Source organism: Corvus kubaryi, unplaced genomic scaffold (genome assembly GCF_017639235.1).
Source record: "Corvus kubaryi isolate FWS band 111438036 unplaced genomic scaffold, C.kubaryi_AGA036_p1.0 62765, whole genome shotgun sequence".
Lineage (NCBI taxonomy): Eukaryota > Metazoa > Chordata > Aves > Passeriformes > Corvidae > Corvus > Corvus kubaryi.
In genome coordinates, this window is record NW_024581482.1 from 3,005 (window position 1) to 20,820 (window position 17,816).

At 48.0% G+C, this 17,816-nt stretch overlaps 1 long non-coding RNA gene across 3 annotated transcripts; it reads left to right on the forward strand.

The window, feature by feature from the left end:
- Positions 1-621: 621 nt before the first annotated feature.
- On the forward strand, positions 622-17,810 carry LOC121672569. 3 transcript variants are annotated; one of them, XR_006018894.1, is made up of 5 exons: positions 644-687; positions 13,235-13,792; positions 13,928-14,415; positions 14,521-14,731; positions 16,866-17,810. It is a non-coding gene; the product is annotated as an uncharacterized LOC121672569 (long non-coding RNA). The 3 variants fall into 3 exon arrangements; XR_006018895.1 differs by having other exon boundaries at positions 13,928-14,209; XR_006018896.1 differs by lacking the exon at positions 13,235-13,792 and having other exon boundaries at positions 622-687.
- The last annotated feature ends 6 nt before the right edge of the window (positions 17,811-17,816 follow it).

A 17,816-nucleotide genomic window follows, 5' to 3' on the forward strand; every position in this document is an offset into this window, starting at 1 on the left:
AACTCCCTTCGCCCCCCCATCACCTCAGGGTGCCCCCTCATCACCTCAGGATCTCCATCTCAAGGTATGCATCACCTCAAAGCCCTCACAGCCTCCCCCTTGTGTCCCCCCATCACCTCAGGGACCCTCGTGGGGCGCGCCCCCCCCATCACCTCAGCACCTTCCATCACCTCAGGGCCCCCGTGGGGTACCTCCCACCCCACGCCACCCCTTCGGGGGGCCCCGCGCCGCCCCTTTAAGAGTCTCTTTGTCTCCGAGACACCCTTATTTACCGTCCCGTGCCTCAACCGAACTTCGGCCCCGCGATTCACAAAGCCCGGTACGTCACGGGCGGGGGCGGGACTCGAACCCGCGCCGCCCGCCCCCCCCGGCGCCCATTGAACAGCGCCCCCTGCCGGCTGCGCAGACTCCGTACGCCCCGCCAGCGCTCTGCCCGCCGCGGCGTACTCTACGCCAGCGGGGTGCGTACGCTAAGCAAACAGCGTAAGTACCTGCGGTCTTAGCCTGTGTGCCGCGCTACGCAATTGGCGTAAGCGGCGGCGATGGGGGCGGGTGTTGATGTTGAGTGACGTGCCCTGCAGCCAATGAAAGAGCGGGGCGGGGCGCGGCGGCCAATGGGCGGGGAGGGGGCGTGGCCGGCCGGGGCGTCTCGCGCTGGGTGACAGCTCGCGCGTGCTGGTGATGGCGGTAAATAAAGGGGACGGGGGGGTGAAGGGGGGGGACACACGGGACGCGACCCCCCCTGGGGACAGAGAGGGAGAGACGGGTGGGGGGACATGGGGGGGTTGAGGAGGACGGGAGGAGGGGTCTTTGGTGCCCCCCCCTCAAAGGGACACCCCCCCCCCGTGATGCGGTTGTGGGGGGGAGGGGGGCCCCCTTGTCCCCCCCCCCCCCCCCCCCCCCGGTCATCCATCACGGGGGTCGCCGCCTTTGTGTGCGGGCGGGACCCCCGCGCCGGGCTCGGCGGCTCCGCAACTTTCCCTTTGTTGAGGGAACATCCTCCCCTCTCCACATTCCCCCCCTCATCCCCGGGATCGACTCCCACCTCCCCAGACCCCCCCGTCAACCTCCCCAAGACCCCGTTCCTAAACCAACCCCAGATCCCCTTCCACCGCCTCAAATCGCCCCCTGCCCGGGACCCTCTTCCCACACGTTCCCCCCTCCCCGGGACCGTGAGGGGGTGCTGGGGGTCGTGGCTTTGGTGGGAGGGGGAGAAAACCCCTTTAAAAACTCCCTTTAAACCCCCGTGCTGAGCGTGGTGGAGCGGGGAGAGGGCACGAAAACGGGGAAAATCGATGCGGGTTTGTGTTTCTTTAGAAAAAAATACAACCCCAAAAAGCCGTGGGTTTGTGTCCCCAAGAGGGGGAAAGAGCAGAGCTTGATCGGGGGTGGGCTTGGGGTTGGGTTTGCTGGCGGTGAGAGTCAGCTCCAGGCAGCAAAACTGCTTCAAAATCCCCCTTTTTTAAACCTCCGAGGGGGTCCCCCCCCCTACCACGAGGGCTCCCGGAGCCACGGGAATCACGGATCAGGCATAACCGAGCCCCTCCAAACGGGAATTCAGCGCTGGAAAAGCTGCTAATTTTAGGGAAAGCGCCCGTTAATCGCGTTACGCAGGGATCGAGCCTGATCCCTGTGTCAGAACAGCTCCAGGTACTGCCGGGGGAGGAACAGCGTGGGGAAAGCATCCCGTTATCCCGAAATATTGGAGCTGGGAGAGTGGGAAGTTGTCTTTACTTTGCGGAGTTCCTTGCTGTGCTTTTAGTCAGGGGAAGATGCCTGGAGTCGCTGGGCTCGTCTGGTGTGAAACGATGCAAAATTTGGTCCTTTCACGCGCCGCTGCCTCGGGGAAAATGCTCGGGGAAGATGCTCGTGGAGCCCAGGGAATGAGGCGGTGATTCCTCGTTCCAGGGAAAACTGATGGAGTTCGGCGGGAGTTTTTTTGGAATAGAGTCAGTCGTTCTTTATCCGGAGGGAAGGCAGAAAATAGCGGATTAAAAGGGATGGTTTGGGGGGGCTGGAAGCAAAAATAAGGTGTTGGGGAGGGGGCTGAGAGCTGAGCTGCTGCTGGAGCTGAGGAAACGTGGCTGGGATGTGGGAATGAGGATGGGAGAAAGAGCTGGAGCATGAGAGGGGATAAATGAGTGGAATTGTGAATTAAAAACTCCTTGTGGATGGGAGCCATGTGGATTAAACTTGGATTAAATGAGTGTTGCTGTAAAGTGTTGGGAGCTGCCCCGAGAGGAATTTTCACCGAATTTTGGCTGCTCTGCCTTGGGCAGCTGCACTCGGGGGCTGCTGTGGTTTATCCAGGGTCAGAGAGGTTGGGTGATGTTTAAAAACCCAAAAAGGAGAAAGCAACAAAAGCGTTTGGGGTTTTATTTGGTGTTTTTAATTGCCTTGAGAACGGGCTGGGTGCAAATATTTGGGAATGATGTGCCAAGCGTGAGCAGCGTTTGATGTCTCCGAGCTTTCAGCAAACCATAAATGTGCATTTATTCCTCCCCTGGTCGTTCTCCCGATGAATACGAGCTGACTCCGAGTAGAAAAGGGTGTTTTGAAGTTGGCAGATTTTTTCCAGTGTGGAATAATTCTGGGTCTTGTGCAAGCTGGGTTTGTTACAGAGAATTTCGCTTGTTCAGGAGCAGGGCTTGGACAATAGTCACATATGCAACGGGTTAGGGGCTAGAAAAGAGCCAGGAAGCCAAAACTGGGGATTTGTTTGGCTGTTGTGTGTCCAAGGATTGTTAGGAAGGAATCTCTTGCTCCAATTCCTGCCGAGATTCCGGCTGCATGTGGTCCAAAACCCTGGGCTTGACAGGAGGCCCTGTGAGGATGGAGAAATTGGGGGTCAGCCTCGTGGGTTGGGAAGGGCATGGTGACAATTGGTCAGTGGGGACAGAAAAAAACAAATTCAGGTTCTGTCTCTGCTCTGGGTGTATTTTTTTGCAGAGAGTTTCTTGTGGCTGGTGCAGCTCTGCCCACATCACACGCTGCAGGTTGTTTTCCTCAGTGCTAAAACACGCTCACTTGTTAATTATTATTTTTAAGCAGCCCTGTTTTGTCTCAGCACCTCCAAACACGTGACAAGAAGCACTTTCTCAGCAGCAAAAGTGGTTTATTCAGTAGAAAGGACTGAAAATGTCTTTCAGATCCTGTTTTTCGTGGCCTTTTTTCCCTTCGTTAACTGTTTTTCTACTGCAACGTCACAGGGCTTCTGCTGGGACTCATAAAGTGAAATTTAGTGTTTTCTCAGCCCTCAGAAGATGTTAATGGATTGATTTAGAACAGTTAACAAACGGAAATACTTCAAAATACTACAAAATTCTACAAGAATAACGTAAAATTCAGCTGCTGCTGTGTTAAGTGTGGATTCTTTCCCGAGTGTTTTTAGCTTTGGGGAAGTGTGAAAGGTTTTCTGAAGTTGACCCCAGCTCTGAGGCAAAACAAAACTGAGGGGTTTGGTTTAAAATTGTTATAAATAAACAGAGAAATAATAAATAACTTGTCCTAAAGCTTTGTCTATGGGAGCAGTGGTTGAGGTGAGGAGGAGTGGGAAGATGGGGTTGTTCCAAAGATCCCCCCTCCCCTCCAGTCCTTTCTTTTCTGCAGGAATCCTCTCCAGGAAGAATGAGAAGTTTTCTTGCTTTGTTTAACAACCTTTGTGGTTTTCAGCTTGAATATTTCATCAAGGGTTGGGTTTGGTGCTGGGGTTTTTTTTTCCCCTTTGGGGAATGAAACCTTGGGAGATGTTCCTGTCTCAGCAGCCTGTTGTTCCCAAACCCTTCACCTTTCCCAAACCCTTCACCTTTCCCAAACCCTTCACCACAGGCTCTTGTATGGAAAAATGCCCCCCTCCAATGCCAGTGAAAAGGAAGAGGATCCTCATTAGTGTGAAACCCTTAACGAGTCTTTGCTCCTGAGGGTGCTGAGCAAATCCAAATTGTTGAACAGAAATAATTTCAAAATCCCATTTAAAGCTGAGAATATCTCAGCTGTTGGTTGATGTCTCCCTGTGTGCCCACAAATGCTCTTCACTTTGGGGTTTTAGGAGAGTTTAGCTCAGAGATGGATCAGGTGAGGCTTTTGTGGCTCAGGAGCCAGGGAATTCCAGCTTCAGGAGCCAGGGAATTCCAGCACAGAGCAGCCAGAACACCCCATGAAAACAAAACAGATTAAAGGGGAGAGGAAGTAGAAATGGAAGTGAGATTCTGCCCTTTGCCAGTGTCTTTGGGATGGAATTTCTAGGTGAGCTGAAGCTGATGATTTGTGTACTTGCAGTAATTAATATCCTGGTGTACTGAGGAAAATGCAGATTAAAACCCACTGTTCTGCTGGGCGAGAAAGGAAAAAAATCCCTTTTGGCAACAGTGTTAAGAAGTGTCTGAAGTAGGCGTAAAATAACACAAAGCTGCCAAGTTTATATTTTTTCCCTAATTGTTGTTAATGAGCTTTTAGCTTTGCGAGATGATAATGAGAAGCACGTGAGCTGTTACACCTCCAGTTCGTGACAAATCAGTCGAAACCCCTCAGAAAACGGCAAATTGTTGGGACATACCTTGGGATTTTTTTGAAAGAACGCTCGCTAGGTGAGTTCCTTTAATTAGGTAATTATGCTGTAATTCACTGAGAAGTCTGGCTTTGTAAGAGCTTTACTGAGGAAGTAAAAGATATCTGAAAACCAGGAGCTTTTCGTGTTCCTCCCCACGGTGCTCGCACTTTTCTTGTCTCTGCTTGGCTCTGTAATTCAGCTTTCAGCTGCTTTTCCAAATGGAGACAGAGAGCTGGAATCCAGGGATCTGACAGCTCTAAGTTCCTCTGAAATGTGTCTTGTGTAACGTGTCAGTCATGACAAATGGACTATTTAAAGAAAGATTCTGACTAAGGAGGTGTTTTTTCTGCGTTTTTGGGAGTTTGCTGACTGAAAAGCCAAAGGAAAAAGCACATCCTCAGGCACGGGAATCCCCACAGAAGGCTGGAATCGCTAAATAACTTGGCTTCTAAAAGGAAATAATGGTTTTGGGGGCTGATGGAGATCACAAAAACTTTCACACTCAACCCCTAACCGTGGGCACTGAAAAAAAGGAGCTGTTTTCCCCCCCCTCTGCGTGCAGCCAGGGATGGGGTTGGGTTGTTTTTTTTTCAAAGGACCAATTTACTGGAGCAAAGCTTTAGTGCATTTCTGCCCTTTTCAGGCTTTTCAGGCAAAGCATGGAAGATCAAGCCAAGAGTTATGGGCCACAGCTGTGTCCCTGCATTGAGATGTTCTATAGGGGATCAGCTGAGCTGATTAAGGAACGGTGACCACGGCTCCCATCCCTTATTCCCTGTGAAAAGCAAATCCATCCCCTCCATGGAGGCAGCGCTGCCTTGGGACCGGATTTTCCCACTCGCTTTCAGTGGGCGGCTTTAGATTTGATGAAGAAATACTGTCCTCTAATTACATTCTGCCCCTCTCTCCCAGGCTTTGAAAAGCTTCCGAAGACAATTGGAGGGTTTGGAGTTGAAATAAAAGCGGTGTGGAAGGAGCTGGGCAGGGTGGGGTGGTGAAGTGATAAGTGGCTTTTAGCTGGAAATCCTAAAAGTGTCCTGAGGAGAGCACTCAGTGCTGCCTTGTGGGTTCTGCACTGCTGGGGCTTTGTTCCCATTTTTTTTTTTTTCCCCTGACAGGGATCGGTTTCTCTGAGCCTGACTCCATTCCAGTAAGTTCCTGACAAAACTGGGCTTTGTGCTAAATCCCAGAATAGTTTGGGTTGGGAGGGACCTTAAAGCTCAAACAGTGCCACCCCTGCCATGGGCAGGGACACCTTCCACCATCCCTGGGTGCTCCAACGTGGCCTTGGGCACTTCCAGGGATGGGGCAGCCACAACTCCCTGTGCCCGGGCTTCCCCACCCTCGAACGGAGGAATTTTCCTCTAATATCCAATCTAAACCTGCTCCCTATCAGTTTAAATCCATCCCCCCTTGTCCTGCCACTCTTTGCTCTTGTAAATCCTTTCTTTGGATGTGCTGGACCCATTCCAGCTCTTGCCTGGTGCTGGGATTGACTTTATCCAGGAATTTCAGCTGGTTTAGAGCTGTGCCTTGTGCTGCAGGTTCAATAACAAGTGCTGTGTGTATGAAGAAAGTGATGGAGATTTGTGGCTGACTCCTACCTCGAGTATTACCTTCTTATTATATTTTTATTCATAAATTCTGCTCTGGGGTCCCCCAGACCCAGATCATTTCTTCATGCACTGAACTTCAGCAAATAAAGTTGGGCATGAAAACCTCCCCCTGCCCCACCTGAGATGTAACTCATGGAATGAGGAGTTTATGGCTTTTTTTGATTAATGGTGTTTGGGTTTATAGTCACTGTGGCTTTCTGGGTGGAGGGAAGGGTGTAAGGATTGAGTTACACAAATCCAGGGATGTATTTTTATATATATATATATGGGTATCTGTTTGGGTGTGTGCATGTGTCTGTAGGGGTGTTGGTGGAACTGGATGTTTAAGGGGTTTTCAAGTCATTAACAGTGAGAAATTAAATCATTCAGAGGTCGTGGCTGGCTCAGAGGGCTGCTTCAAGATGAATTCACCAAAATTTGGGCTGTGTTAAATAAAAACCCCTTGATTTGGGATGAGGGAGCCGAAATCCTGGATTTCAGCATCCGTGCTCCAGCTCTCCCATCCAGTGACTTTCCATGGCAGTTACAGGTGGGTTTCTTTTTGTTATTGAGGTTCCTCTTAGTGGCTGCTTCTTCTGGTGGCAGGGACGTTTCTGGTGTCATAGTTGGAATATTTCATGTTTCATTTAAGAGCAAACCATGTTTTAATGTCTGCTGGTTGCTGTGTAGAAGTCAGGATTTGGACTTCCATGATTTTGGTGGATCTCTTCCAGCTCCGGATATTCTGTGATTTTGTGGGTTTTTTGTGTCTTCTGCAGATGGAGAAAAATAATGGGAATACCATGTGGGAAGAGCAGGTTGATCCAGAGAGTTGTGAGGAGGACAAAGTGGGGGTTATGTCCTTTAAAACCACACAAGCACGAAAAACTTGTTTTCATTTTAAGGACAACCATTCTAGACTTAGGATGGCATTAATTATGCTGAAAAAAATCTGTGTAAAACTGCTATTCTTTAAAAAACCCCCTTAAATCAGCTGTTTATTCCCTGGAGTTGTGAGAAAGAGCCCTGAGCTTGGATTTAATGATGTTTAATCATTCTTTCAAAAACACAAAGGAGGCACTAAAAGCTGTTCAGCTGAGCTATAAAGAACTAATAGCTATAACTCAGATTCAAAAGTGATTTAGTTCCAGAGGTAAATCCATAATCCGACCAGTCAGGAGTTAATCTGTCATCAGACTAAGACTAGAAACAAATCTATTTAACTAAGAATAGTTAATTCACCTGAATCAGAGCAGGGATGAAGATCCTGCTCACCAGAGTTTATTTTGAGGAAATCAAATATTCATGATAGAGGGTGGAAACAGCAAGTGGCTTTCAAAGGGGGAGGGGAAAAAAAAAAAAATCTCCTTTGGAATTTGCACTGCTCTTTTCCTGCACTTCCCAGGATGGTTGGAACCTGCTGGTTTGGACAATGTGGAAATGAGTCAGTGAATAAGGGAGGAGATATCCTGTTTATCCTCAAGTTGGAAGGGTTTAGGGACGGCTTTTCGTGGCATCAAACCCAAATTCACCTCTCCCTCCTTGCTCTCCTTGTCCTGTTGTTGTTTCATCTCAGGACAAATTGAAGGGATGAACTTTAACCTCTTGGGAGGATAATTTATTAAAATAACAGATGCTGCAGAAAGGGGCCTGGGTTGATCTGCAGTTCTTAAGGAAGATTAACAACCTGAGAGTTCACAAATCGGGGTCCTGCTTCCGACCTCGGCTTGTGGGGAGGACAAAGGCACCACTCAGATCCTGCCTGTAATTCAGGAGGAAAAAAAAAAGATTTCAGCCAGAACAGGATTCTTAATATGCAAATCAGGAATAATTCCATCAGGAAATGGGGGGGGGGAAAGGTAGATTTGAGCAAATGAAATTCTTCCTTTCGTAGCAGAAAATAGAGGCACAAACCTTGGGTGAGGCTGGGGCTGCAAACACAAATCTTAGTTTTATTTATGCCGCTCCAGGTCCCTGTTTGGACACTGAGGAAGAGCAGGGATTGCTGGATAGATTCGCTTTTCCCAACACAAAACAGGCCCAGCAGCTGAGCAGGGGAAGAGGATGTGTAAATCCCTTAATTCTTTGTTGGCAAGAAAACACAGAAGCCCTTGGTCGAGCCCCAGGGTCTGAGTGGAGGGCTCAGAGATTTGCTATTTCCAGAGCTGGGGACACAGCAGCACTCTCCATATGGGAATGTGGGAATTCTTAGAGATGCTGGACATAAATACCACCGAGCACCTTGGGGTTTGTTGGTCAGACAAATAAAACCCCGAAGTCCTCGCTGCGCTTGGATAAATTGGAGAAATCACCGCGATTTACTCCCTTTTATGGCATTTATAAAACCCCCAGAAAATTTTCTGCTGCTCTGCCTCGCTCGTTTGGGGTTAAAAAAAACCCCTAATAATTGATTGGCAAGCGAAGGAAAAGCAAATGCTGGAGAGGGCTGCTGGAACACAGCGTTATTTTTGTCTGGGGATCCCAAACGCATCGGAGGCACCTTCCCTGCTCCGAGCCCAGCCTGTGGAATTGTGCCCTTCTCTTCAATGCTCTTTGCCTGTTCATTCTGGCTGGGGAGATAATAAGGCACAGCCTGCTGGGCTTGGCTGGTGCTTTATTGCCTCGGAGATGGCTCTGACACCTCGGCGTGACCGATGGCTCCCGGATCCGCTCCCGCCTCCGCCGGGATGGGTTCGTTCCTAGGCCGGCGGAGATTTCGCCAGGATGGATGTGAATTGTGTTCCGAAAAGAACAGCAGAGGACTCCCCAGAACTTAGCAAGTGTTCACTCCGTGCCGTAATCCCTCTTTGTGTCTGTCACAAAGAGATCCTGGAAGAGGCTGGGATTCCGCTGCCGAATCCCGCGGCTGCTCGTGGATCCCTGCGGCAGCGAGAGGACCCCGAGGTGCCGGAGCTGCCAAACTTCCCCTCATCCCTGTGCCACGGAGGGGTTTGGGGTTTGTTTTATTGCCATTCCCTGGGTTTTGATACAGAATTAAATCAGGTTTGGGAATTCTGAAGGTGCTCGAGGTCAGAATGTAACCGGCTCTGCCTTTGCAGTCATGGAATCAGTGAAGCTGGAAAAGACCTTTAAGGTGATCAGGTCCAAAATGATGTTGGATTTTGTTGTTGTTATTGGGAAGCTGGGTGGGATTGGAGTAGGATTTTCCCTGTGAAAAGGCTGAGTGGGTGATTTTTGGTATTTTTTAATACATAATCTATGAACTGTTGCTGTGAACCTCAACTCACTGGATGTGTTGTTTTCCTGCCGATTGGTGATAAATGGGATGTGCTGAGTGGGATAATAATGGTTAAAGAGCGTGGGGAAAAAGCAAAAACGCTTCCTGCAGACTGGAAAAACGTAGGGATTTGTGTGGCTGGCTATGATTAAAAGGAATGATAAGGCAGGGAAAGTGGGAATCCGAGGGCAAGGCTGCTGATCTCTGCTCCTGCTTTGTCACGTTGGGATGATTTGGTTTAACCTGTGCCTGGTTAATTATTCCATGGGCCCAGATCCCTGCCTGTGCCTCTGTCCCTGGAGCAGGATCCCTGCGCAGTGGGAAGCGTGAAGGGAAGCAAAGATGCTGGGTTTGGTGTGAATCCCGACAGTTCGGGGATGGGGGGCACGAAAAAAAGTGAATTTCCCATGGATTTGGAGTCAGTGCCACTGATTCTGTGCCATTAAAGCTCCTCCCCTGCCTGCTCCAGCTGAGCTGTTCAGGAGGGATGTTTGGGTGGAAAACCTCAGGACATGGGACATCACCCTCTGCTGTTGTCGCCCCTGTAGACCCAGAATCCTTTGGGAATTCCCAAGTTGTGCCAAGCTGGTTGTAAAGTGAAATTAGAACTTTCTGTCAGACAGAATCAACTCTCAGCTGGTCCTAATTCCGTTCTTCTTCCTGCTCCGGGCTGATGATTCCGATTGTGTGTGTTTGCTGTAACTGCTTCAGGCTTCTCCAGGTGGAAGAGGCAGGGAATTGCTGCGAGTTCCTTCCCTTTGGGCTGGTTCAGGAGAACTGCAGTTGTTCAGGAATTGTTTCGATGCCCAGATCTGTGTTGGGATCGCGTTTCCCAGCTTATTGACACTTTCAAAAGCCATCCCAAAAATAAAACCTGGACGCCTGTGGAAAGAAAGGGGAGAAGGGTTTTTATGTGCTGGAGTAAATAGAGAAATTGACTTCTAGAAAGCTGTGAACTAAGACATAAATAGCATTTTAATGATGCTTTTTAACATCTGGGGCCATTAAATAGTAATTCCCACATTTTCAGGGATCTGTAGGACATGGATCTTGTTTGTTCGTTTGTTTTCAGTGACCCTAAAGAACAGACAATATTTCACCTGGAAATTGAGAGTCCTAAAGCTAAAGTCAAGAGGTGCAAATTAAAAATAGAGGTACTTGAGGTTTTAATCACTTTTATTCATCTCTTAGATGAGAAACTGAGCTCGGCTCAATAAGAATATTCAAATTTCATCTTTAAAATACTTGAAACTTGAAAAACTTCCACGTTTTAACTGGCGTGGCTGCATTTGCATGGCAGTGCAGACACAGAGCAGCTCATCCCTTCGTGGACTGAAGGATTTAACTCCTCTTTGCCTCTCCATGATTATTTCCAAACCCTGAACCGCTGCTCCATTCCCAGGGATCTTCATCGGGAAGGAATGTTGGATAGAAGACACATGTGCAGCCCTTTGTGTGGAGCTGGAATTCCAGCTCTTGCAAGATGCCAAGTCTTTTGGTGGAGTCATAAATTTCTCTCCCAGCCAACCCCAAAGGAGTTTGGTGGCTTCTCTGACTCCTTGGAGTTCACCAGGAAGCAGAGGGAGGTGGTTTTGGGTAGTGCAGCTCCAACAATTCCCCAGGAACCGTGAGTGGGAACAGCAAAAAAAAGGCAGGATCGGGTTATTTTATCCATTCCAGACTTTAGGAGTGGGGAATATTTCATTCCCTTTTCACTGTAGGTGAGGCACATTCCAGTTTCCAGGAGGCCCCAAGTCATATTTAAAGCAGTCTTGAAGACATTAAAGCTTTTTTCTAAAGTGCTCAGAATTCCAGAGTTTTAGGGAGGTTTTCCATCCTTGCTCCTTCCCTGGGGCTCCATTCCCTGAGTACTTCATTTATCTTGAGCAGTTTGGTTGATTTGGAGGTTGGACTTGAAAAATGCTTTATTTGTATATTTGTTGTGCTCTAAAGTCAAAGATGGGCCAAAATCCAGCAACTTCAGCTTCCTGACAGAATCCAGAGAACCAAATCCTGCAGAAATCCTGTTTGTGCCCCCAAGGAATGCTGCCAGTGCAGGGAATAGGATTTTCCTGATCCGAGTGCTTTGGGTTGTTTGATTCTTTTTTTTTGGGGGGGGGTTGGTTGGGTTTTTTCAGTATTTCTTTGAAAACTGATTCCTGAGAATTCCATGTTGGAGCCTAGAAGGGATTTTGGAAACTCCCAGGAAGAGTTTAACACTTCCAGAGTTGGAATTAACTGAGAGGGGTTCATAAACCTGAACTTGCTGGCGAAGTTGGCAGGAAAATCCCATTTTCCTCAAGCTCCCTTGTGCCCAGAGCTGGAGTTTGGAACAGCTGGGTGGGCTGTGGAGTCCTCCAGTGCCTGAATCCAGCAGGAAGCTCTTCCTTGGCTCCTGTAGGATCCTGACCTCCCTCCTGGCATGGGAAGGTTGGGAATTCTCAGGATTTGGTGAGATCCAGGTGGAGGATTTGTCTTCCTCTGTGTCTTCCTCTTTTTTCCTCGTTAATTTGCCTATAATTTGGCTGTTGTGCCATCCTGGAGAGAGGGAAGGCAGCAGTTGTGGGATAGGAAGCTGACAGTTCTCAGGAAAAGAGCTCCAGAAAAATTGGAAAAGTCTCCCTGGAAAAATCTCCCTGGAAGAATCTCCCTGGCCATTGTTGCTCCTCAGGGATGGAATTTGAAAGTCTGAACCCAGCAGGGCTTGAAGGAGAGGAGTAAAGGGAGAAACCCTGCTGGATTTTTGGAGAAAGAGAAGGAAAATGAGCTTTGTGCTTCTTTTCCTGGGTATTTTCCATGCTCTGGGTGAGTAATTGTGGCCCACGAGGGTCTCTAAGGAGAGGGGGCGGGGGGGGGAATGGTGGTGATGCTCCTTCCTTGGAGCAGCAATTCCTATTTTCTAACAGAATATCTATTACATGAAGGGGTTTTCCCTTGAAAAATTGTCATTTCTGGTGTCTTTGAGAAGCAGGGAAGAATTCCAGAGGAATTTCTCCATGGAAAGGGCGGTCAGGAATTGGAAGGAGCTGCCCAGGGAGGTTTGGAATCCCCATCCCTGGAGGTATCCAAGGAATGTGGATGGGTGAGGATCAAGCACAGGTTGATGATCCTGGAGATCTTTCCAACCTCAGTGATTCTGGAATTCCAGAAGCAAAGGATTTTGCTGGGGCTGCCTCCTGGGAGGGCTCCTGCCAGAACTGGACCGTGGATGGTGGAGCAGGATTTTGTTCCCCATTTTCTGTGCAGCTCGGATTACAAGTTTGTGTTACACATGTGGTTCAGGAATTGGTGCCTCACAAACAGGGAGGTTACAACAATCAGGGCAAGAACGTTCTGGAGTCGTCGTATGGAATTCTTGGAGTTGTATGGAATTCTTGGAGATCTCGCTGATACCCCCATATTTCCTTTTTTGAGTGTTTGCAGCAGGAATTGGAGAGTTCCACAGAAAAAGGGGTTCCTTGAGGTGGCAGAGTGGGAAGTGCTTGGGGTTTGCACCTGAGATTTCTAAACCTATTTCATAGGACCCCAGAATTCCAGAATGGTTTGGGGAAGGGATCTTAAAGCTCATCCAGGACAAGGACGCTTTCCACCATCCCAGGCTGCTCCAAGCTGGCCTTGGACACTTCCAGGGATGAGGCAGCCACAGCTTCTCTGGGAATTCCATCCCAGCCCCTCCCCACCCTCCCAGGGAAGAATTTCTTCCCAATATCCAACCTAAACCTTCCTTCTTCCAGTTTGAAGCCATCCCCCTTGCCCTGTCACTGTGATTTGACCAAACTCTGTATATTCCTTATGTGCTTTGGATGGAAACCGAGAATATCCAAGGATTTTTTTTTTTTTTTCCTCCTACAGTGCTGCAAAAAAAAAGATTAAAAATAAAAGGCAAATGTGCTTTATTTAATGTGGCAGCAGTTCCCGGTGCTGCCCTGCTTCACTTCTGCCATTCCCAGGAGAGGGATGCGGGAATGAGTGAAAGAATCCTTCAATCTGAGCTTCCCACCTGTCCTGGCAGATGATTTCCAGGAGTTGGACTCTTTATTTATTCTGGAATCACCTCTTGGACAAATAAAAGAAGCATCATTCCAAGGTCGAACATCCAGCACCGCTCCTGGCCCCTGGACTGGTTCTTTTGGCTTCTTGCAGATTTATTTAGAAAAAGAAAGTAGCTGCTGTCAACAGATGCCTGCAGATGGCTTTAATCAGGTTCCAAATGTGCAACAATGGCACAAAGGAGCAGAATGAACTCGTGTGGTTTCTTGTAACACTCTTTTAGGGGTCAGCAGCCAAATTGTTTCTGCTGCATTTGGTTCTGGGAGCTGTTAGAGGATCTTGCCATGAGTTTTTTCCAGGATTATGAGCCATGCAAGGAAAGAAAGTGGGGTTTGCCCCGGTGTTTAAGTGATTTACAAGGTGAGAAGTTTTCAAGTAGTCTCTAAAATGTTACTAGCTGAACTAATACCTCTATTTTCCTTTTATTCCCTGTTATTTTATTTCAGTTTTGCTCATCTTTAGTGTATTGTCCTTCTCCCTCTTTTCCTTCCCCAGCCCTTCTCTGGAAAAGATCAAAGTAGGTGAGAAAGGAGAATTTTACAGAGATTCCTTGAAATGACATCAGCTTTTATGGGAAGGGAAAAAAACCAAACTGCAAACCCAAGAGTTAAACGTGATAATTGCAAAGAGCAGAGCTCTGAGTGTTTGTTTCCAAGGCTTTTAAAATCCAAGGTGCTCATTCCCCATCCTTAAATCCTGGCGTTGCTCACGGCTCATCCCATCCACCGCAGCAATTTGGGATCTCTGAAGCAGCTCCAGCCCTGTGATCTCTGCAAGGTTTGTTTTTCCCCCCCACCTCGTGCCAGGTTCTGACTCTGATCCTGCTCTCCTTTAATCCCAGCCCTGTCATTCCCGCTGGGAGCTGCAGCTCTCTGTTCCTGGGAGGAGATGGTGGCAAATTGTTTGTGTACACGTGGGAAAGAGAAGAAAACTTCTCTCCTCAGTCATGTGCCAGCGTTTCCAGGGATTTATTTCGCTCTCTGGTGCGTGGGGGATGCAGGGCTGGACCCGCAGCTGCTCCAGCTGCCTTTGGAACATGTGAGAGCTGATTCCAATCCTTTTTTTTTTTTTTTTTTTTTCATGGAAAGAGTCAAAAATATGAGTCAGCAAGAGAAATCTTGAATGTGAAGAACAGCTCTGGAGCGTGGTGGGTGGAGAAGCCTCACTTTCGAGGAAAAAGCTCTCATTCAAGTGGTTTGGGGTTAAAAGAAACACAATTTCTTCCCAAGTTTCAGATGTACATGGAATTAGGGCTTGGATTTGCAAGGGAATTATCTGTGGATGCCTAAAGAGAACCAGGTGAGGGATATCAAATGCAGCATCAAAGGTGCTTTTGTGCTGAGAATGACTGGATTTAGACATAACAAAGCTGCTTTGTCAGCTGACAGAGGTGTTTGGAATCTCTTTCCTTTTCCAAGCAGGAAATCTCCTGTTCCAGCACAGGAAAAGCCAAAGCAGTTGACAAAAGGCTGCTGATTGATCTCCTCCCAGCCTCCTGCATTGTCAAACAGGATTCCTTAATGCCCTGGATCTGCTCTGGGATTGATTTCCTGGGAGCCTGGTACCCAGCTGAACCCAGCAGCTCTTCCTCCTTGGAAATTGAGGATAAATTCTGTGGTTTTTGAAAATTTCGTGTGCTGAGACTTCACAGAGCCCGTGAGCAACCAGCTGTTTGATGAATCCCTGGAAAATTGTGTCTTTAAAGCCCATTTTCCGTTTCAAAAGTACAAATCTCATGTGCTGGGGAGGCTCAAGGGTTAAATTCCTCACACTGTCGCATATGGCAGTGAGCAGAATCACAGATGTTGATGATACAACATAATTAGTATTCTTTTATGTAAATGAAGGCTGTCAATGTTACCACAGTGTCTGGAATTTCTGCCACTTGGTCTCACCGAGGCTAAACAGGATCCTAAAACAAAATTCCACGGCTTTTCTATCCAGACCTGAGGAGAAAAATTAAGAGGAAAGAGGAGAAAAAAAGCTCGGGGAGGGAAAAAGGTGGGAAAGGGATGTTTCCAACTTGGAAAGAAGAGACCAAATCAATCCTTTGTTTAGCTCAGGGTTTCCAGAAGTGCCTTTCCATGTCCTGGGATTTGGGAGGGAATGAGCCCAGCCCAGGGGAGATGTGGGAATTCCTGAGCTGGTTTAAATCAACACCTCCGTGGTTCTTTGGGTGCTGAAGGGGCCACTTGAGTTTTCAGGTGGAGTCCAGGAGAAAGAACTGAAGAGATTTGATTTTTTTCTCTAAGAGAGTCCATCCCTAACAGCAATATCACTGATAAAGATGGGAATTAAAGCAAATTTGCATCATTTGTGGTCACTAAAAATACATTTCCTTAGCCTGGCCAGCTCCCTGCCCACCCATGCAGGTGAGGGCTCGACCCCTGCCTCAAAGCTTTGGCAAGTGTTAAACTTTGCACCTCATAAAACGATGTTTTAACCAAATATTCTGTGTGCCAAGTCCCTGTGTCACCAACTTCATTCAGTCTCTCATGGATTATTCCAACAGATCCCTTTTTCCACTATCTTCTACCTCTGGGCAGGTTTTTTTCTCGTTTTTTCTCTCCTCTGTGGTTGTTATTTTGTTGCAGTTCACACCTGACAGCTCCTCACCGCTTCCTTTTTATTGTTTGAAAAACCACCTAGAAATGAAATTTAATTCAGCACAGCTTTTTTGTTTTTTATTCCAATCTTTCCCCCTTCTCCTCCCCCTGTCTCTCACCAAGTGATCGAAGCAGCCAAAAATCCAAGTGATCACAGGAGGGGGCACGTTTTTCCTCCCTTTTTTTTCCCTTAACTCCCATTTTTTTTCCCTCTGCCATATGTTGGGTCATCCACTACAAAAGCCTCACGATGAAGAGGCTACATGTGATCAGCAGATTTTTACAGCCTACCCCCCTAAAAAACCAAAACCAAACCAAAAATGAAAGCAGAGAATGAAATTCCAGAGTTGCCTCTTGTGTGTGTGACGTGTCTGAGCATCTGAGAATCCGGATTTCTGGGGGTAATTCCACAGAATTCTGGAATAAATGAGTTCTCTCTGCACTGAGGGCTTCAGGATGCTCTGGACCAGCCCCTCCAGCGTTCCAGGGTTGGTTTCTGTGCATCACCAGGATATTCTCCCTTGTGTAGCAAGATTGATTGATTCAATTATTTTACAAACTCTTTTATAGACTTTTTTCTTCATAGTCTAATTGGACAAAGGACCAGCCACCCCTTGGGGTGATTGGCTAAAATCCTAAAACATCCATTGTCAAAATATTTTTCTACCATACCATAAACAAGACTTTTCAAGGTTGCAGTTGTTTGGTTGTTTACATAACTCTGCTACCTCTTCTGTGAGAGAGAAAAGTCTCTCACGGACTTAGAAAATAGCAAGAAAATCCTCGCTAGCAGCATTTTTGTATCTACACTCCCTCTCTCTCTTCAGGGCTTTGAAGCTGCCTTGCAGTGAGGAGTTCCCAGTAATTAAATTCTCCGAGATCCGCCGGCACTCCTTGGGAAGATGGGGCTGCTCCGCGCCCGGGACGCGGCGTCGTGGAGGAAAGGATGTGTAACCTCCACTCCGTGAGTAGCCTGTGTGGGTCTGACCTCCTCCTCTGCCATCAGAGCCTTGGAGGGACTGGAAAAAGGGATCCACAGCGCTGGGATTCACTGGGAATCTTTCATCAAACGATGCAGGACACGGAGCAAATGCTCTCTGCACCTCCTCACGCCCCAGCTTTGATTTCCTCACACTTCCAAGAATCATCGAGTAAAACCAGTTGTGTTCTCTGTGTGTGTGTGTCTTCCTGCTGATTCCTGTTTCCCAGCTGGGTTTTTTCCCCACTGGAATGTTCAGGAGGCTGGGGGAAATCAGAGGATTCGGGGGCAGGAGGTGAAGCCTGAGGAGGAACGCTCCGGTTGTGACAATGACCTGATATTTTCATGGCTTCTGCCTGGAGTTGGGAACCTCAGGCTGGGTCCTGGTGACACCTTTCCACTCCCAAATTCCTTTTGGATGTATCCATGGCAAGGGGGCAGCTGAAGAGCAGATATGTGTGTGTGGACTGAATTCATCTTTCTCTCCATGGAAGCCCTTCAGACGTGCTGGCAGCTGTGTGGGGCAGCCTTTGGAGACAAGACCGAGTTTTATTCCTTAGACCTTGTCCACTCAGGATCTTTCACTGGAGCTAAAAGCTGCTTTTAAAAAAACCTGTGCAGAAATAACGGTGTTGGTTGAGGGATTGGCACAAAAGGATGTGGTGCAGAAGGAGGGCAGTGGGCGCAGCCCAGAGCTCGAGGAATGTTTGGACAACACTCTCGGGAAAATAGTGGGAATTTGGGGTGTCCTGTGCAGGGCCAGGAGTCAGATTTGATGATCCTTTTGGCCCCCTTCCTC